We start from the raw sequence: 7,504 nt of genomic DNA on the forward strand, positions 1-7,504 counted from the left end.
CTAGTTCTTCTTCCAAGAGTGATCTCCAAAATCATCATGGAACAATTGTTTGTGCTGCTGGTGGCTCCAGCATTGCCTCACAAGTTTTGGTATGCGGATCTTGTTTGGATGTCCAAATGCCAACCTTGGCCACTTCCATTAAGGCCAGATTGTCAATGACCGTTTTCCATCAGGATCTAAAATCATTAAATTTAAAGGTATGGAAATTGAACGCTTAGTGCTTAGTCATAGAGGTTTTTCTGACTCCGTGATTAATACTATGTTGCAGGCTCGTAAATCTGTTTCTAGAAAGATTTATTATCGCGTATGGAAGACTTACATTTCATGGTGTTCTTCTCATAAATTCTCTTCGCATTCTTTTAGAATTCCTAGAATTTTACAGTTTCTTCAGGATAGTTTGGATAAAGGTTTGTATGCAAGTTCCTTGAAAGGACAAATCTCTGCTCTTTCTGTTTTATTTCACAGATAGATTGCTAAACTTCCTGATATTCATTGTTTTGCGCAGGCTTTGGTTCGTATCATGCCTGTCATTAAATCAATCTCTCCTCCTTGGAGTCCGTTTGAGCCTATGCATTCTTTGGACATTAAACTACTTTCTTAGAAAGTGTTGTTTCTTTTGGCCATCTCTTCTGCTAGAAAAGTTTCTGAATTATCCGCTCTCTCTTGTGATTTTCCTTTTCTGATTTTTCATTAGGATATGGCAGTTTTGCAGACTTCATTTAAATTCTTACCTAAGGTTGTGAATTCTAACAACATTAATAGAGAAATTGTTGTTCCTTCCTTGTGTCCTAATCCTAAGGCCTCGATGATTGAAAGTTCGTCATTGGCGGCGAGAAATGTGTATTTCTGACTCGCAACTCTCGCAAATTTCACGCCTTCTGTAATGATCGTATAAAGTGGGCAGTCCATTGTAAACAATACGTTACGCGATAATCTGTCCATAGTAAACTATAGACTTCGCCTCCTTATATCATTTCACGAACTTCGAAATGGGTTTCCAAATATCATTGCGTCGCTTCGTACTTTTAATGATTCACTTTATTTCAGTTTGCGTTTGCATATTTCAAAATGTAAAACTACAGTTATAGTATATTGTCTAAATACGTTATATCGTATTATTTTTAAAATGAAATAAATATTGTAAATTATGTTATTCATGTTATTTCGCCAAAGGATAGCTGGTGAGATATGTATGTGAGTTGAATGTGCGATTCGTATGGCGTATGTTTTTATATAATCGTAACATATCTGCGAAACTTGCGAGATTTACTCAGGTTACGCCCATGGAACACCCATCTTACACCCTCTCCTTTGCAATGAAACTCTCCTTCGCAATGAATTCTGCTTTTACTGTTCTGGTTATATTTTGTTATTCTTTTTATTGAAATCGTACAATAAATATTTTTACGCTCTTTATTTAGATATTTTCACTCATTTGTATTATTACGAAATTGCGTATATGTTTTAAACAATGTTCAATGTGCAATATTTGTTAACCAATCATATTTACTGTTATATTATTTCTGTTACCATAATACCTTGCAATACATTTATGTACGCATATTTATGAGTACTTCCTTAATATTCTCCAATCACAGCGTATTTTACATTTTACTCTGGTTACATGTATATTTATATAGATATCATATTTTATTCTGTGAGGCAGTTGATGAGATATTTGAAAATGGTTGCTGAGAGGTTTACAGTTGTGGAGAATGAAATCCTTGTATCTGCTTTGGAACCAAACTATGACATGCTTTTTGGACCACAGAGGCGTGACACTAGTTTAAAGACAAGGGATGCAATCAGGGAAGATATTGCTGAAATGGTTAATTTAAATGCCACACATATAAAGACTGTGGCTCAATGTTGCAAAAGGGTTGCAGACATTTAAAAGGAAAGTTCAAAGAAAGAATAAGAGGAGGAGGCGATTTTTAAAATATGAAAGAATATTTATTAAACTTTTAATGTCTGTAAACCCTAATGTGGACATTGAGCAACAGTCGACTTCAGCATCATCTTCCCAGACTTCTCCCTTGTGTGAAGAACATGTAGATGTCTCTGTTGGGCCAGAAAGTGATGTTTCACAGCAAAATAATTCTGAGGATGTGGATGAAGGTAATTTTTTTTTTTATTTATTTATTTAGTTAATATATCATGTTCCTTATAAAAAATTACATCAAGTTTATTTTAATTTAGGGCAAGAAGTTACTACATCACCAGCATTACTTGCTGAAAGCACTGAGGCAGCGCGTGGAAGTGACCAATTAGAAATTCCAGCAATTCAAAATATTGAATTCATCATTACCGGTATATATGTGGATATTTTTATTTTATAATCATTTAGCATGTAAATTTAAACATCAATTTAAAGTGACAATGAACCCACATTCTTTATTTTGTGAATAAGATACAGCATGCAATTAAAATCAACTTTCTAGTTTACTCCTATTATCAAATGTTATACATTCTCTTGCTATCTTTATTCGAAAAGCAATAATGTAGGTTTAGTTGTTAGCACATTTTTGGCAATCAACCTGGGTTGTTCTTCTTGATTGTTGGATAAGTTCAAGCACAAATAAACAACTGCTGACCAAAATAATTGCTTGCTCCTTAGCTTACATGCCTTCTTTTTCAAATCAAGATAGCAAGAATATTATTAAAATTTGATAATCGGAGTAAATTAGATATTTTCTTAAAATTGCATGTTCTATGAGTGTGTTCAGTGTCCCTTTAAGCGTTGTAATTTTTGAATATATATTTATTTTTTTATATGACAAAGTTCCCTATAGACCAATATGTAAATCCCCTGATCTATAACATGTTAGGATACCTCCTTACATCTGCAAAGTTTAACCCCAAAAACCTGCTTCAGATTTGTAAATAATGTTAAAAGCACTTGTAATGGATGTTTATTAATTATGCATCCATAAAAGGGATTTGTTATACATTAATAGATGCACAATATTTTATTTTCACTACTTGTAATATAGAAATTAATATATAAATATGTTTCTAACTAATTTCATTTTCTAATTTGTTAAGATGATGAAAATGAAATTAGTACAAATGTGGATGATGCTGCTAATGGAGAAGATTCTCAACCACATGAACAAGGTATGTATTGTTAATTTGCATGTTAATAAAGAATGTCACATATGTGTGTGCATTTTTTATTTAAATGTAAAAATAAAATCACATTGTTGTCACAGTTTTTATTTTTAACACATGAACTATCAATTCCTTTTTTCTTTTTTTCTTTATCATAACAATATTTTAAATATGTGCTTAGTGCAATTAAATGTTTAATGTAGTTTAATATGATATTTGTTTTATGTCTAACAGGAAAAAGGGAAGAGAATACATTGGATAAAATGTGTGTTTTGCTAGAGAATATAAACAACAATCTCACCATTTTAAAAGACTCTATGCTTCACAATTTAAAAAAAAAAAGACTTCACAATCAAAAAGTAAGAAGACTTTTAACCAGAGTGATTGAAAATCAAAAAGAACAGCGTGCTATAATGTTCAGAGAAAGAAGGTGGGAGGGAAGGGCATTTTATTCTGGGGTTAAAACACGTGGTGGACCATTTTATCATCCACATTAATATCTTATGTTTGTTTTTTTGTTTGTTAGTTAGAAAGTTAATAAAAAGAATGTTTATAATTGGTCTCTTTATTTTTTTGAGTTATACACACACCATACAACACATTACATATTTTTCACACATGTATTAAAGGGACGTGTACATTTGATTTATGATTTCAGTGTGGGGTGTTCACAAGTATGAATATATAATTAATGAACATGGATGTATATATCATTATCAAATCATGTTCTTACTTATATTAGTTTATAATACACATATTTGTATGCATATTTGTGTGCACTGTCCCTTTAATATTTTTCAAAAATAAACCTTACAAATATTTTACGAGTTTTTTATCTTCATTTAATTTAAATTACTATGGTTAACTCAAAGAATAATAATATACGCATATTAAATTTATTTTCTTTTTCTATATTTTCTTAGTGGTTTTTTAGTAGCTTGAAGATTACCATCAGAATTCTGATGTCCTTTTCTTTTTCCATCAGAAATTATAACATCAGAATTTATTCCATCAATATCTGAATTACCTAAATTGGTTGATTCGGTTACAAATGAATTTATATTTTCTGGATTTTCTGAAGAACTAACATTTAAATTTAAAGGAGTATTAGTACAATCATTTTTTTGACATAGAAAAATCATTGACTGAGCTATTGATTTTAAGGACTCACTAATGTGTTCCAAATGTGTATTACTTTTTTCCACAGAATCATTTAATTTTTTAATAGCATGATTTTGTTGAACTATTTCTTCCTTAAATTCAAGCATTGTGTTATTCATAATCTCAAGTCTGTCACATAATAAATCATTATGTTGTATTAATTTATAACTAAATTCACCAACATCCTTATAAAATTCATTGTCCTCAGGATTGTTCTCATTTTCTGATGGTAATGAATTGTTTTCATTTTGTAAAAAAATAATTGTATGTTCAGCTTCATTGCTATTGTTGTTTTCCTCCTCCTGTTCTATGTTACTATTTGAAAATGTGGCTTGTGATAAATCCAACACTACATTTATTGGTATTTCATTTTGAGATGATATATTGTTGGGTGGTAGTTCACTTTCAATACTTATTTCTTTATTAGTTATATTACATTCTAAATTATCCAACATTTCATTTTCATTAATATTAGATTCATTACGATCCAATGATGGTGTCTCAAGATTTTCTTGTGAGCTTTCATTTTGTTCTTCTGCCACTAAAAAAAAATGTTTTTGGTTTATTTTATATTTATTATTTCACATACATATTTAAAATTACATTATCCAGAAACATAATCAAAATTAGCTGTTCTTACACCAATATTAGTAAGTCCAGGAACTCCAGAAACCATTGCAGCTGGGATTAATTATCTAATTATTTTTTCAGAATCAGAGTATGTGATTGGTACATATGTTCCACCACCTGTTTTCATTCTTTCAGTTTTTTCTTTTCCCATTTTTGCTTTAACTTTAATTTTTAAATCAGAGTATCTTTTTTTGCATTTGGTCACTGATCTGGGCCTAACACCTACAGCTGATACAGATTTTGCAATTTTTTCCCATATTGAATTCTTTTCAAAATTAGAAGTTTTTGCAGACATGGATCCAAACAGTTTATCATAATACATTTGCATTTGCTGTGCTAATACAAGATTTTCCTCTTCTGTGAATGCAGGGTTTCTACCAGACTCACTATTTTGTGATGATACTCCAGTTGGTAGAACCTATGAATACATTTTAAATGTCTTTTTAATAAAATAACATTACCATTAAATATCATATTTCTTTAAATAAATAAAAGTAAATGTAAAATAACATATACAATAAATATATATAATATGGTGGATTATATGTACTTACCATTGTTAATATTTTCGTAATTTAAATACACTTGTTTTTCTTTGGGAAATGCAAATCGAATTTTAAGTTTACTCATGAAAGTAGCATAGAGAATTTCGCGCCATAAAAAGTGGACTTTTATAATGTCAAATTACGTAACGATTGCCGTTACGAATATTCACAAACACATTTACGAAATTTATATTGAAATAGCGAAGGATGATTGCGTATGTTTTCACTGCAAAACTTTATTACAAAATGTGCAATGATCAAAAATGACGTGATCAAAGAGCGTCGTAATAAGCAATTATGGAGACTATAAATATTTTGACGTAATTTTCAGTCGCGAAATTCAATTTACGAGGGTAAGTTTACGAAAATTATTTCGAAATATATGATTTTAAATTTAATAAAATATTTAATCTACAATTCTATTTAATATTTATAATTGCAGATGGCAGAATATATATATTATACATTATTTCAACATAGAAGATTTCAAAGGAGAAGAAGGAGGTTGATAACACATCATACAAATATGATAGAAATATTAAATGAAAATGATGTTGAACAATCTCAAGGATTAATTTCAGAACCAACAGCTATGAGGACACACAGGGTATACAGGCCCAGAACATACAGAGAAAGACAATTTTTAAGTGACATGCCTGATGATATTGTATTTAAAAGATTTCGATTTAACAAATCAGTTATAATTACCCTTTATGAATTATTTAAAGATGATTTAGATCCTAGAACAAGGAGAAATAGAGCAATACCAGGAATTGTTAAATTATTGACCACACTTAATTTTTTGGGAACAGGTTCTTTCCAACATACCACCAGTTCTATTACAGGTGTGTCACAAAGTGCTTTTTCCAGATTTCTTAACCAGGTAATTAATGTTTTCAAGAAAAATATTGACAGATTTATACAATTTCCAATGACTGAAAATGAAAAAAATATAATTAAGGAATATTTCTATGAACATTATGGAATACCAAATATTCTAGGATGTATTGACTGCACACACATACAAATTTGTGCACCAATTGATCATCCAGAAACATATTTTAACAGAAAGGGGTGGCACTCTCTAAACACTCAAGTTGTATGTGACCACAAATACAAAATTATTTCTCTGTTGTCAGCTTTTCCAGGGAGTGCACATGACTCGTATATTCTAAAGCAATCACTCCTTTATGAAGATATGAATGCAGGAATTTGTGGAAATGGTTTGATACTTGGTAAGTTATGTACTAAGATGTTTAATTGCCTAATACATAAAATAAATTATTTGTAATACTAACCATAAATCATACATCCAACAGGAGATGCAGGATACCCATGTTACAAATGGTTAATCACACCTGTCTCCAAACCAGCAAACAGAAAAGAAATGAAGTTCAATGACGCATGCTCAAAAGCAAGATCAGCTATTGAACGTACATTTGGACTTCTTAAGAGTAGGTTCCGTTGTATCGATAAAACTGGAGGAGCATTAAAATATCAACCAACAAAGGCTGCAGACATAATAACTTTGTGTTGTATGCTTCATAATTTAGCCATTGAAAATAATCTAGATATTGATGTGGATTATGATTATGAACATGGAATAATTCAAAATGAATTTTCTTCACAGGACCCTGCTGTAAACACCAGTGTGAGGGAACACATGATTAATAATTATTTTTGATTTAAAACTGTATAATTACATTGCATTGCATTGCTTTACTTATGAATGCAATTGTATTAATTTTCTTTTTATTTCAAAATAAACAGAAGTCAGAAATAATACATGAGTTTTGGACATTTAATATTTATAATATACAAATCTGAATTTCTAAGTTCAAAGTTGATAATACAATTGATCAATAGACACTTTTTAAAAAAATTACGAATACAGAATTACACATACGAAGTGGGTATTTAACATTACACAAACCAAAAAAAACATCGCAGCGTATGTCGAATGATGAAAAAACGCCCATTTCGAATACATACACGCAATCAATTTCGAACACTTTCATTCATTACGATATTATATTCGCACTCCAATGCGAACATCT

At 30.2% G+C, this 7,504-nt stretch overlaps 1 long non-coding RNA gene across 1 annotated transcript; it reads left to right on the plus strand.

The window, feature by feature from the left end:
• The first annotated feature begins 2,213 nt into the window (after positions 1-2,213).
• Positions 2,214-3,118, plus strand: LOC128655662 (uncharacterized). Its single transcript, XR_008401872.1, has 2 exons — positions 2,214-2,310; positions 3,046-3,118. It is a non-coding gene; the product is annotated as an uncharacterized LOC128655662 (long non-coding RNA).
• The last annotated feature ends 4,386 nt before the right edge of the window (positions 3,119-7,504 follow it).

The sequence above is a fragment of the Bombina bombina genome, chromosome 4, assembly GCF_027579735.1.
Source record: "Bombina bombina isolate aBomBom1 chromosome 4, aBomBom1.pri, whole genome shotgun sequence".
Lineage (NCBI taxonomy): Eukaryota > Metazoa > Chordata > Amphibia > Anura > Bombinatoridae > Bombina > Bombina bombina.